A 13,154-nucleotide genomic window follows, 5' to 3' on the forward strand; every position below is an offset into this window, starting at 1 on the left:
TGATTTCTCAGAAACGTTTCATGTCCCCCCTGGGCATGGTGTGGATTATTGAATGATTCAGTCAGGATATGATAAAAAAAAGTTGCGCAATAGCCACTTTTATTTCCAGTTAGCAAATCTCCTAGTCCAAGCAAAACAGATTCTGGCAGCGTCCGAGTAACTTTATCCCGATCCAGCTGTCAGTCACATTACAAGTGTTTTTATAAGCAGTTGCAATCAATGCTAATTCGGCCCCTCGCACCGAGGGCAGTGGATGTGTCACACTCGTGCTCTGGGTTGGGTCTCAAAACATGTCAGTTTTACTGCTTCAGCAGGAACTAACCAAGGTTTACACTGTGGATGAAGTGGGTAAGAACCCAATTGCTCATCGGTGGGAGAGAAACAGAAAATGCTGGAAACACTCGGGCTGCATCTGTGGGGAGAGAAGCAAGAGTTAACGTTTCAGGTCAACGACCCTTCATCAAAACTGGCAAAAGTTAGAGATTTTAAGCGAGCGTAGGGGCAGAGAAAGTGGGAGGGGAGGAAAGAACAAAAGGGAAGGTCTGTGATAGGGTGGAAGACAGGAGAGATTAGAGAGACAAAAGGGACGACAGTGCGAGGAGAGAGGAAATGGTCATGGGAAAAACAAAGAAACAAAAAGTAGGTCGAGAGGCGATGTAAATGGGAATAGCAGAATCATCGCTGCAATGTATTTGCTTCATGGGTTCTTTGCTAAAGCATTCATAGCAACACACTGCTATTAAGAACTAGTTGGTTTATTCAATCAATCACAGGCGGTCTCTCGAACGAGGATGACTTGCTTCCACATGTATTCACAGATGTTTCAATGAAGGACCCGAAGTTCCAGTCCTGAACTCCAGTTGAGGGGGTGGAAGATGCCTGTGGGTGGATTTTTTTAACGTGGGGTGACCGTTGCACACCAGCCACCACATGGGCTTGACAGAGCGAGGTCTTGGTCCAGTGGCAAGGGTTAACCAAGACAACTGGAGACCAGCTCTGCTGCACGGACTTAGTGCGCGCACATACCGCAGTGTGGGCTGGGCCCGTGCTGCCCCTGGGGCCCTCGCCTCTTCTGGGCCCCGTACCCTCATTCGCCGCCCTTCTCCCACGGTGTTCCAGGGCCCAGCGCTCCAGCTCTACTTATAGCCCCAACCTGCAGTGGTGTTAACAAAGGTTTAACAATCACACTATGCATTACCAGTTACTAGGCTCACAACTGCACAACTCATTGTCGATGACCTAGACCCAACTGGCTGGGGTTTTATTGAGTCTTGTGAACATCACGTGACTGGCTCAGCCACTCCCAACTCAACAGCTCTACAAACCTGTGCGCATACTCACGGGTGCATGCATGACAATCACCAACGACTGACCTCCCAAAAAAATGGGGGCAGAGGTTTTATGGTCTGAAATTGTTGAACTCCATGTTGAGTCCAGAAGGCCGTAAAGCACCTAATCGAAGCTGCTGTTCTTCGAGCTTACGTTGAGCTTCATTGGAACAGTGTAAGAGGCCAAGGGCGGGGAGGTCATATTGGGAGTGGAGCGGAGAATTAAAGTGACAGGTGCACTGACTGAACGGAGAAGTTAGCCAAGCGGTCGCCCAGTCTGCGTTTGGTCCTGACCTGCTGACCATTTCCGGAACGTTCTGCTTTTATTGCAGATTTCCACCATCTGCAGTATTTTTTTATCCTTGGGATCTGAGATTCAGTCCAACCAAGACTGAAGGGATGTTTACTCTTCAGTTAGTCCCCTGTGAAATGGGTTTCGGGATAGGTCAATCCAGTTCCTATCAAACATAGATCCAGCAAAGAGCTTTCGTGATTCAACTACAACCTGTGTTTATATAGCGCCTTTAACGTAGTGAAATGTCCCAAGGCGCTTCACAGGAGTGTTATGAGATTAAAAATTTGACTCCGAGCCGCATAAGTAGTAATTAGGGCAGGTGACCAAAAGCTTGGTCAAAGAGGTCGGTTTTAAGGAGTGTCTTGAAGAAGGAGAGAGAGGCAGAGAGGTTTAGGGAGGGAGTTCCAGAGCTTGGGGCCCAGGCAACAGAAGGCACGGTCACCGATGGTTGAGTGATTATAATCAGGGATGCTCAGGAGGGCAGAATTAGAGGAGCGCAGACATCTCGGGGGGTTGTGGGGCTGGAGGAGATTACAGAGATAGGGAGGGGCGAGGGCCATGGAGGGATTTGAACACCAGGATGAGAATTTTGAAATCGAGGCGGTGCTTAACCGGGAGCCAATGTAGGTCAGCGAGCACAGGGGGTGATGGGTGAGCGGGACTCGGTGCGAGTTAGGACACTGGGCAGTGAGCACAGGGGGTGATGGGTGAGCGGGACTTGATGCGAGTTAGGACACGGGGCAGCTAAGATTTGGATGAGTTCCAATTACCAGAGGTTGCAAGGTTGGAGGCCGGTCAGGAGAGCATTGGAATAGTCGAGTTTAGAGATACCTTGTCCCTTAGACCCTGTCAGATTTGTTCCTTTCACCTACATCCCCAGCTTATTTCCCCACACTCTCTGCTGCACTATCACTTCATCTTGCAATTGCTGCTGGAACTTCCCTCAAACTCTCTCCCTCTCTGCCTCTCCCTCTCCCTCCCCCTCCCCCCCCACCCCGCAACTCCCCTCCGCCCCTCCCCATAAACAGCCTGCTCCAAAAACCCCTTCTGTTGTTCCTTGCCCCTCCTTGCAGTTTTTCCTTTTCCTTCTTGTCAGGTTGTTAAACAAGTGTAACCTGTTGAAACTCAAAGCCAACCTTGAAAACACTAAGGCAGGTTGGCCATTGAGTAATGATTAATGTTTACAAGCACCTTGGCAAGGAAGTTGCTTTGTTTAGTCACATGTACAAATCATTGCACCCATCGACCCTATGTTAAGGAAATAACTGCAGCGGGAGATTTCCTTTAACTGCAGTAAACAATCCAAAAAACAAAGCTGTCAAAATCCCCTCCTGTACCCCCCCTCTCACTCCCCCACTTTCCCATCCGCACCCCCTCCCCTCCCCCTCTCCCTCCCGCTCTCCCTCCCCATCTCGCTCCCACTCACCCACCCCCTCCTCTCCCCCTCTCCCCCCCCCTCCCCTCCCCATCTCGCTCCCACTCACCCACCCCCTCCCCTCCCCCTCTCCCTCCCGCTCTCCCTCCCCATCTCGCTCCTACTCACCCACCCACTCTCCCTCCCCCTCCCCTCCCCATCTCGCTCCCACTCACCCATCCACTCTCCCTCCCCCTCCCCTCCCCCTCTCCCTCCCGCTCCCCCTCCCCATCTCGCTCCCACTCACCCTCCCCCTCCCGCTCTCCCTCCCCTCCCCATCCCTCCCATCCTCCCACTCACCTACCCGCTCTCCCTCCCTCTCCCCCTCCCCGTCCCGCTCCCCCACTTGCTCCTCCTCCCCCCCACCTCCCCATCCTGCTTATCCTTCCGCCTCTCGCTGTCAGGAACTCTGGCAGAAGCTTCAGTCAACTCAAGGACCAGTCACCTGGAGAAGGAGATTACAGGAATGGAGAAAGAGGATACAGGAATGTGAGCTGATGTGGTGAGTTTGCATGATGGGAGGCTGGATGATAGAAAGAAAGAGAGAAAGAAAGACTTGTATTTATATAGCGCCTTTCACGACTTCAGGGTGTCCCAATGAAGTACCTTTTGGAGTGTAGTCACTGTTGCAATGTGGGAAACGCGACAGCCAATTTGCGCACAGCAAGCTTCCACAAACAGCAATGTGATAATGACCGGATAATCTGTTGGTTGAGGGATAAATATTGGCCCCGGGACACCGGGGAGAACTGAGAGAGCAGGCTGGGGGCCTCAGTTTAACGTCACAGGCGAAAGACGGGACTGGTTTGGTTGCGTTGTTGTGGGAGGCCCAGCTCATACTGTAATCGCCAACAACCTGTCGGGGCGCGGATTAAATCATAAACTGAATGGACGGCACCTGGGCCATTGCTCCGACACAGCTCACAAGGAGATCATTGTGCCTTGGTGGCCTCCTCCCACAGCTTATGGGGAGAGGTTCTTTGAATGAGTGCAGACCCCACCTTAAGACGGCCGTCCAGGAAGGAAGGGTTCTTCCTGCGATCGCTGTGCAGGTGACACGCTGAGCATGGAACCAGCTGGACCAGCCAAGCACTGCAATCTGACTCAGCGACCATTGCAATTATATAAACAGTTCTCTCATTCAGTGGGTGTGTGATGGATTATGTAACTGGAGTTCAGCCAAGCCCAGATATTATGAAACTCCTATTAACTGCTTCACTGGCCCATTGTGCCTTCTCGAAACCTCTTATATATTGACTGCCTTGTTCCACCGTCCTGCCAACCAGCCTGAATCTTGGAGTTACGGGCTGCAGTTTATCCCTAATATCTCCCCTTCTAATATTGCAACAAATGGAGACTGAGCACAGAGTGCATATGGAGTAGGAAGGCCCTTCAGCCCATCTTATTTCACCCACCCTGAACAAACCTTGGCTGTTACACTTGGCTGTTTCTTAAATCAGAGAATCACAGAATGGTTACTGTTGTGTATGTATAACATAAGTATATTCCCTGTACACTCAATGTACAGTTACATAAGACTACTGAATATACTTCACACTGTATATACTATACCTGTACCACCAGAGGGTGCAACTGGTGGAGACCTAGGGGTCACCTGTACACGACAGGTAACCAGGTATAAAAGGGAGCCCTCATTCAGGAACTGCAATAAATTAGACTAAGGTCACCGCAGTTCAAGTACAATACCTTACCTCGTGGAGTTATTACTAGAGTGCTTACAGACACAATAGTTACAGCACGGAAGGAGCCATTCGGCTCGTCGAGCCCGTGCCGGCTCTCTGCAAGAGCACTTCAGCCAGTCCCACTCCCCCCGCCCTTTCCCCGTAACCCTGCACATTCTTTGTCCTTCAGGCACTTATCCAACTCCCTTTTGAAAGCCACGATTGAGTCTGCCTCCACCACCCTCTCAGGCAGCACATTCCAGATCCTAACCACTCGCTGCGGGAAAACGTTTTTCCTCATGTCGCCTTTGGTTCTTCTGCCAATCGCCTTAAATCTGTATCCTCTGGTTCTTGACCCTTCCACCAGTATCGCTCTGTCTACTCTGTCCAGGCCCCTCATGATTTTGAACACCTCCATCAAATTATCCCGGGTATTTCGGCCCCACCAGTCAGCTCAGAGTCGATTCTAAGTGCCGATCGCTCTCTGTGTGACCAAGCAGCTCCTGAGATCAGTCCTAATGAGCTGACGTATTAATGAGTTCAGCCCTGTGTCAGCCATGGCTCAGTGGGCAGCACTCTCACCTGTGGTTCAGAAGGTTGTGGGTTCAAGTCCTGCTCCAGAGACAAGGCTGACACTTCTAGTGGAGTGCTGCACTGTCAGATGTGTGGTTTTTTTTGATGAGATGTTAAACTGAGGCCCTGTCCATCTTAAGACATAAAAAATCGCATGCCGCTATTTCGAAGAAGTGCAGGGGAGTTATCCCCAGTGCCCTGGCCAATATTTATTCCACAACCAGATTATCTGGTCATTATCACAATGCTGTTTGTGGGAGCTTGCAGTGCACTAATTGTTTGTTGCATTTCCAACATTACTTATAAAAAGTACTTTGTTGGCTGTAAAGTGCCTTGGGACATCCTGAGGTCATGAAAGGCGCTATATAAATGCAAATCTTTCTTTCGTGATTTCTCATAAGACGTGAGGCCGAGTGAATGCTTTACGCTGGATTAAAGAGTTGAGGCAAATAAGCTCTAAAGCCATTTGGTCTTTCCCTGTAAAATGTCGACCTCTCTACCTCTCTCTTTTCCTTTAAGATGCCGCTTAAAACCTACCTCTTTGACCAAGCATTTGGTCACTGGTCATAACGTCTTCTTAAGTGGCTCAGTGTCAATTCTTTTCTGATGATGCACCTGCAAAACGCCTTGGGAGGTTTTACTACGTTAAAGGCGCTATATAAATTCAAGTTGTTGTCGTTTAATGCCAAACAACCTCAAATCAACTCCCTGCACTGCCACACAGGAGCTAAACAAACGGCTTTATATTGGCAGCACGTCTCAGTCACACAACCTTCTGGCTTTTGGGAGGGAGGGATTCAAATTCCTGGGACATTGGAACCGATTCTGGGGGAGGTAGGACCAGTACAAACCGGACGGTCTGCACCTGGGCACGACCGGAACCGATGTCCTAGGGGCAGCGTTTGCTAGTGCTGTTGGGGAGGGGTTAAACTAATATGGCAGGGGGATGGGAATCTATGCAGGGAGACAGAGGGAAGTAAAATGGGGGCAGAAGCAAAAGGTAGAAAGGAGATAAGAAAAAGTGGAGGGCAGAGAAATCAAAGGCAAAAATCAAAAGGGCCATATTACAACATAATTCTAAAAGGACAAAGGGTGTTAAAAAAAAGCCTGAAGGCTCTGTGCCTCAATGCGAGGAGCATTCGTAATAAGGTGGATGAATTAACTGCAGATAGCTGTTAATGGATATGATGTAATTGGGATTATGGAGACATGACTCCAGGATGACCAAGGCTGGGAACTCAACATCCAGAGGTATTCAATATTCAGGAAGGATAGACAGAAAGGAAAAGGAGGTGGAGTAGTGTTGCTGGTTAAAGAGGAGATTAAAGTAAGGAAGGACATTAGCTTGGATGATGTGGAATCTGTATGGGTAGAGCTGCGGAACATCAAAGGGCAGAAAACGCTAGTGGGAGTTGTGTACAGACCATCAAACAGTAGTAGTGATGTTGGGGATGGCATCAAACAGGAAATTAGGGATGTGTGCAATAAAAGTACAGCAGTTATCATGGGGGACTTTAATCTACATATAGATTGGGCTAACCAAATTGGTAGCAATACGGCGAAGGAGGATTTCCTGGAGTATAAGGGATGGTTTTCTAGACCAATATGTCGAGGAACCAACTAGAGAGCTGACCATTCTAGACTGGGTGATGTGTAATGAGAGAGGACTAATTAGCAATCTTGTTGTGCGAGGCCCCTTGGGGAAGAGTGAGCATAACATGGTAGAATTCTTCATTAAGATGGAGAGTGATACAGTTAATTCAGAGACTAGGGTCCTGAACTTAAAGAAAGGTAACTTCGATGGTATGAGACTTGAATTGGCTAGAATAGACTGGCGAGTGATACTTAAAGGGTTGATGGTGGACAGGCAATGGCAGAAATTTAATGATCACATGGATGAACTTCAACAATTGTACATCCCTGTCTGGCATAAAAATAAAACAGGGAAGGTGGCTCAACCGTGGCTAACAAGGGAAATTAGGGATAGTGTTAAATCCAAGGAAGAGGTATATAAATTGGCCAGAAAAAGCAGCAAACCTGAGGACTGGGAGAAATTTAGAATTCAGCAGCGGAGGACAAAGGATTTAATTAGGAGGGGGAAAATAGTGTATGAGAGTAAGCTTACAGGGAACATAAAAACTGACTGCAAAAGCTTCTATAGATATATGAAGAGAAAAAGGTTAGTGAAGACAAATGTAGGTCCCTTGCAGTCAGAATCAGGTGAATTTATAATGGGGAACAAAGAAATGGCAGACCAATTGAACAAATATTTTGGTTCTGCCTTCACGAAGGAAGACACAAATACCCTTCCGGAAATACTCGGGGACAGAGGGTCTAGCGAGAAGAAGGAACTGAAGGATATCTTTATTAGTCAGGAAATTGTGTTAGGGAAATTGATGGGATTGAAGGCCGATAAATCTCCAGGGCCTGCTTGTCTGCATCCCAGAATACTTAAGGAAGTAGCCCTAGAAATAGTGGATGCATTAGTCATAATTTTCCAAAATTCTATAGACTCTGGATCAGTTCCTATGAACTGGAGGGTAGCTAATGTAACCCCACTTTTTAAAAAAGAAGGGAGAGAGGAAAAAGGGAATTAGCCTGATATTGGTAGTGGGGAAAATGTTGGAATCAATTATTAAAGATGTAACAACAGCGCATTTGGAAAGCAGTGACAGGATCGGTCTAAGTCAGCGTGGATTTAATGAAAGGGAAATCATGCTTGACAAATCCTCTAGAATTTTTTGAGGATGTAACTAGTAGGGTGGACAAGGGAGAACAGTGGATGTGATGTATTTGGACTTTCAAAAGGCATTTGACAAGATCCCACACAAGAGATTATTGTGCAAAATTAAAGCACATGGTATTGGGGGTAATGTATTGATGTGGATAGAGAACTGGTTGGCAGACAGGAAGCAAAGAGTAGGATAAACGGGTCCTTTTCAGAATGGCAGGAAGTGACTTGTGGGGTACCGCAAGGTTCAGTGCTGGGACCCCAGCTATTTACAATATACCTTAATGATTTAGACAAAGGATTTGAATGTAATAACTCCAAGTTTGCAGTGTGAGCTATGAGGAGGATGCTAAGCGGCTGCAGGGTGACTTGGACATGTTAGGTGAGTGGGCAAATACATGGTAGATGCAGTATAATGTAGATAAATGTGAGATTATCCACTTTGGTGGCAAAATCAGGAAGGCAGGATATTATCAATGGTGACAGATTAGGAAAAGGGGAGGTGCAACGAGACCTGGGTGTCATGGTACATCAGTTATTGAAAGTTGGCATGCAGGTACAGCAGGCGGTGAAGAAGGCAAATGGCATGTTGGCCTTCATAGTGAGAGGATTTGAGTATAGGAGCAGGGAAGTCTTACTGCAGTTGTACAGGGCCTTGGTGAGGCCACACCTTGAATATTGTGTTCAGTTTTGGTCTTCTAATCTGAGGAAGGACATTCTTGCTATTGAGGGAGTGCAGCGAAGGTTCACCAGACTGATTCCCGGGATAGGAGGACTGACATATGAAGAAAGATTGGACCGACTAGGCTTATATTCACTGGAATTTAGAAGAATGAGAGGGGATCTCATAAAAACATATAAAATTCTGACAGGACTGGACAGGTTAGATGCAGGAAGAATGTTCCCGATATTGGGGAAGTCCAGAACCAGGGGTCACAGTCTAAGGATAAGGGGTAAGCCATTTAGGAGCGAGATGAGGAGAAACTTCTTCACTTAGAGAATTGTGAACCTGTGGAATTCTGTACCACAGAAAGTGGTTGAGGCCAGTTCGTTAGATTTATTCAAAAGGGAGTTGGATGTGGCCCTTACGGCTAAAGGGATCAAGGTGTATGGAGAGAAAGCAGGAATGGGGTACTGAAGTTGCATGATCAGCCATGATCATATTGAATGGTGGTGCAGGCTCGAAGGGCCGAATGGCCTACTCCTGCACCTATTTTCTATGTTTTTATGTTTCTATGTTTCGATGTTTCAGCAGAAGAATACAAGGGGGAGAAATTGGCCTGGTTTGCACCTCCCGTTAGCGCCTGTAGGGGGCAGTAAGGGGTCACTGACCGGGTGCGGCGAAATCACCAACACCCGCAGACTTCCCTGGCGGTTTTGCACTGGCACTAACACTTACCGCCTTGCTCTCTTGCGCCCCACAGATCGTGACGTCATCCGGTGCTCAGCACCTTGTTACTGCCCCAGATGCAATAGTCGCTCCCCGCCCCCTGCAGCATCGCCGGGCACCAACACCGGCAGCTGCGGGAGGCATGGTCACCTCGGCCGGCCGCTCGGGGAGCGCTAATTACAGGCAGCGGTGGTCGGTTCAGGCAAACTTTATTTATCGCCCCAGTCTGGTGCCCCCTGCCCTCCTTAGCCCCCGCCGTATGCTCAGCCTTTGCTTGCTCTCAGAGTGCTTGGGGCTGCTCTGCACCCAGCGCAGGTCCCAGGGGCCCCACATAGGCCGCAGGAAAACTTCGTCACCCCAGCACTGGCCCTTCCCTTTAAGGGGGGGGGGGAAGAAGTCTGTACAAATGGCAGCGCTGCATTGCACATTGCTTATCGCTCTGCCCGTCATCATCATAGGCAGTCCCTCGGAATCGAGGAAGACTTGCTTCCACTCTTAAAATGAGTCCTTAGGTGGCTGAACAGTCCAATACAAGAACCACAGTCCCTGTCACAGGTGGGACAGATAGTCGTTGAGGGAAAGGGTGGGTGGGACTGGTTTGCCGCACGCTCCTTCCGCTGCCTGCGCTTGGTTTCCGCGTGCTCTCGGCGACGAGACTCGAGGTGCTCAGCGCCCTCCCGGATGCACTTCCTCCACTTAGGGCGGTCTTTGGCCAGGGACTCCCAGGTGTCGGTGGGGATGTTGCATTTTATCAGGGAGGCTTTGAGGGTGTCCGCTGCCCACCTTTGGCTCGTTTGCCGTGAAGGAGTTCTGAGTAGAGCGCTTGCTTTGGGAGTCTTGTGTCTGGCATGTGGACAACGCGGCCCTGCCCAGCGGAGCTGGTCGAGTGTGGTCAGTGCTTCGATGCTGGGGAAGTTGGCCTGGTCGAGGACGCTGATGTTGGTGCGCCTGTCCTCCCAGGAGATTTGTAGGATCTCTGCCCATATCGCCCTTCTCACTCCCTTTAGCGCTCTAAGGGATTTGGTTAGCGCTTTTCTCACACTCCACTTCCCTCTTGGGACGCTAAAGCGGAATTTCCCCGTCAGCTGCAAACGGTTTTCGCCTGGCGATATTTCTGCGCTCCCTGAAAAGTCACCGTCACAAACGCCACGCTCCACAATTTATAGCCTGCAGAGGCTGGAAATGACTATCGGTGATATTAGTCAATCCACACTTAACACACTCGAATCAGATTCCATCGTCTTCTGAGTTTCATTTTCTAATGCCTCAGTAATGCCAGCTGTGGCTGCCGTGGTAACAACTCCGCAAACATCTGGGCTCGTGCTCCCTCCGCCAGGCCAAAACTGTCTGGGGCTATGAACGGGGACAATTTTGCACCCAAATGCCACCATTGGTGAAAAAACGTCTTCAAAGGACACCCTCAAAGCCTCCCTGGTAAAGTGTGACATCACCACTGACACCTGGGATGCCCCTGGCCGAAGACCGCCCGAGGTGGAGGAAGTGCATCCGGGAGGGCGCTGAGCGTTGAGCTAACGCAAAGAGCGTGAAGAGGCCAAGCGCAGGCAGCGGAAGGAGCGCGCGGCAAGCCAGCCCCACCCACCCCTTCCCCCGACGAATGTCTGTCCCGCCTGTGACAGGGTCTGTGGCTCTCGTATTGGACTGTTCAGCCACCCAGAGAACTCACTTTGGGAGTGGAAGCGAGTCTTCCTGGATTCCGAGAGACTGCCTATAGTGATGCTGGAAATTAAATATCGTGGGGGCTTTTCCACTTGAAAGCTGGCTGCCAATCGTGACGTGGTGTGTAGCCGTTTAATATTATTACCCTTATCACGCAAGCAACAATGACTGCAGTGTCTGTGTCTGCTGCACCAAAGGTGATGTGCGGTAAACCGACCTGGAAATCAGACTGCTTCCCAACGATGCGTCAAATAAAGTGAATCAACGACGGTTATCTCGCAGTCGCCAAAGTATCACAGATTGCCGAGCACAGCCGGCCGAAGATACAGGCCCAATCGCAACGTGTTCTGAAATTAAACAAATATTAGCCGATTAGGATGGAGTTCAGCAGTGTTCTGTCTAGGGAAATGAGCAAAATGCAAAATAGAGGGTGTTCATTGGCAGGCAATGAAAGCGAGTATTAACTCACACGCACACAATGCCAATTAGAGAGATGAGATAGCAACAAGCGATAAGGAAGGCAGATAATGATGTGTGAATTACTTGTACTTATCTAATGCCTTTTATGACCTCAGGATGTCCCAAAGCGCTTTACAGCCAATTAAGTACTTTCGGAGTGTAGTCACTGTTGTAATGTGGGAAGTGCGGCAGCCAATTTGCGCACAGCAAGCTCCCACAAACAGCAATGTGATAATGACCCAGATAATCTGTTGGTTGCGGAATAAATATTGGCCCCAGGTCACCGAGGATAACTCCCCTGATCTTCTCCGAAATAGTGCCGTGGGATCTTTTACATCCACCCGAGAGAGCAGATGGGACCTCAGTTTAATGTCTCATCTGAAAGACGGCACCTCTGACAGTGCAACACTCCCTCAGCACTGCACTGGAGTCATATCTACAGTCGGTCTCGAGTTCCTGGTCTGCTGAGTGTAGAAACTCTGGGTTCGGGTGTTTTTTTAATTCATTCTTGGGATGTGGGCGTCGCAGGCAAGGCCGGCATTTATTGCCCATCCCGAATTGCCCCGTGAGAAGGTGGTGGTGAGCCGCCTTCTTGAATCGCTGCAGTCCCGTGTGGTGAAGGTGCTCCCACAGTGCTGTTAGGGAGGGAGTTCCAGGATTGTGACCCAGCGACGATGAAGGAATGGCCGATATATTTCCCAGTCAGGATGGTGTGTGACTGGGAGGGGAACGTGGAGGTGGTGGTGTTGCCGTGCGCCTGCTGCCCTTGTCCTTCTAGGCGCCAGAGGTCGCGGGTTTGGGAGGTGCTGCCGAAGAAGCCTTGGCGAGTTGCTGTGTGTTCTCATCGTCGGTTCTGAGCCCGGCCCCAGAAGTGGGTTAATTTCAGCATTGCTACAAATGGCATCGCTGTAAACATGGCACTCTTTCAACAACAACACAACAACAACAACTTGCATTTATATTGCGCCTTTAGCATAGTGAAACGTCCCAAGGCGCTTCACAGGGTTAGAAACATAGAAAGTAGGTGCAGGAGTAGGCTATTCGGCCCTTGGAGCCTGCACCACCATTCAATAAGATCATGGCTGATCATATTATGGGATTAAAAATTTGGCACCGAGCTTTTATTGTCAGCTTCAGCCATGGGACCATGCTCACTGGGCTGGGGGTGTATCCAATCTAACCTCACATTGGACACCCAGAGAGGAGAGCGTCGTGCTATCTGCTGGGGCTGGATTCAAATCCCTGTCTCGGAGGTGAGGGGCTGGTGTCCAAGTGAATGTACCACCCTCTGTGCCTTCCTTGTGACAGAGCCACGTCAGCACTGGGCTCCAGACAACACACCAGGTGTTGCCGGGCTGGTTTTGATGTAGCAACGATTGGCTCAGCCAAGACAAGTGCCTATTGTACTGCTTTCAGGCATTCCTGGAGGCTTATCTAACACTTAAAAAAAGAACAAGGGATGCAAACCATTAATTGCTCCGTGTCTGAGTGAGGAGCCGGTCTTAGCTGACGTCGTGGAGCGAATGTGAAAGTTTCTGGGAAAGGGTGCGTTTGATCACAGCTGCAGGGAATGTTTTGCAAAACAAGATATGTCGGATTACCCAT

General features: G+C 49.4%; 1 long non-coding RNA gene across 1 annotated transcript in view; it reads right to left on the reverse strand.

Annotated features, from left to right (window-relative positions):
- Window positions 1-126: 126 nt before the first annotated feature.
- Window positions 127-13,154, reverse strand: part of LOC139237803 (uncharacterized) — a 37,003-nt gene continuing 23,975 nt past the window's right edge. Inside the window, exons 2-3 of the long non-coding RNA XR_011588519.1 lie at window positions 11,308-11,437; window positions 127-412 (exon numbers count right to left, since the gene is read on the reverse strand). This is a non-coding gene — a long non-coding RNA (uncharacterized lncRNA). The remainder of the gene's footprint in view (window positions 413-11,307; window positions 11,438-13,154) is intronic.

This window comes from Pristiophorus japonicus, chromosome 24, assembly GCF_044704955.1.
Source record: "Pristiophorus japonicus isolate sPriJap1 chromosome 24, sPriJap1.hap1, whole genome shotgun sequence".
Classification (NCBI taxonomy): Eukaryota; Metazoa; Chordata; class Chondrichthyes; family Pristiophoridae; genus Pristiophorus; species Pristiophorus japonicus.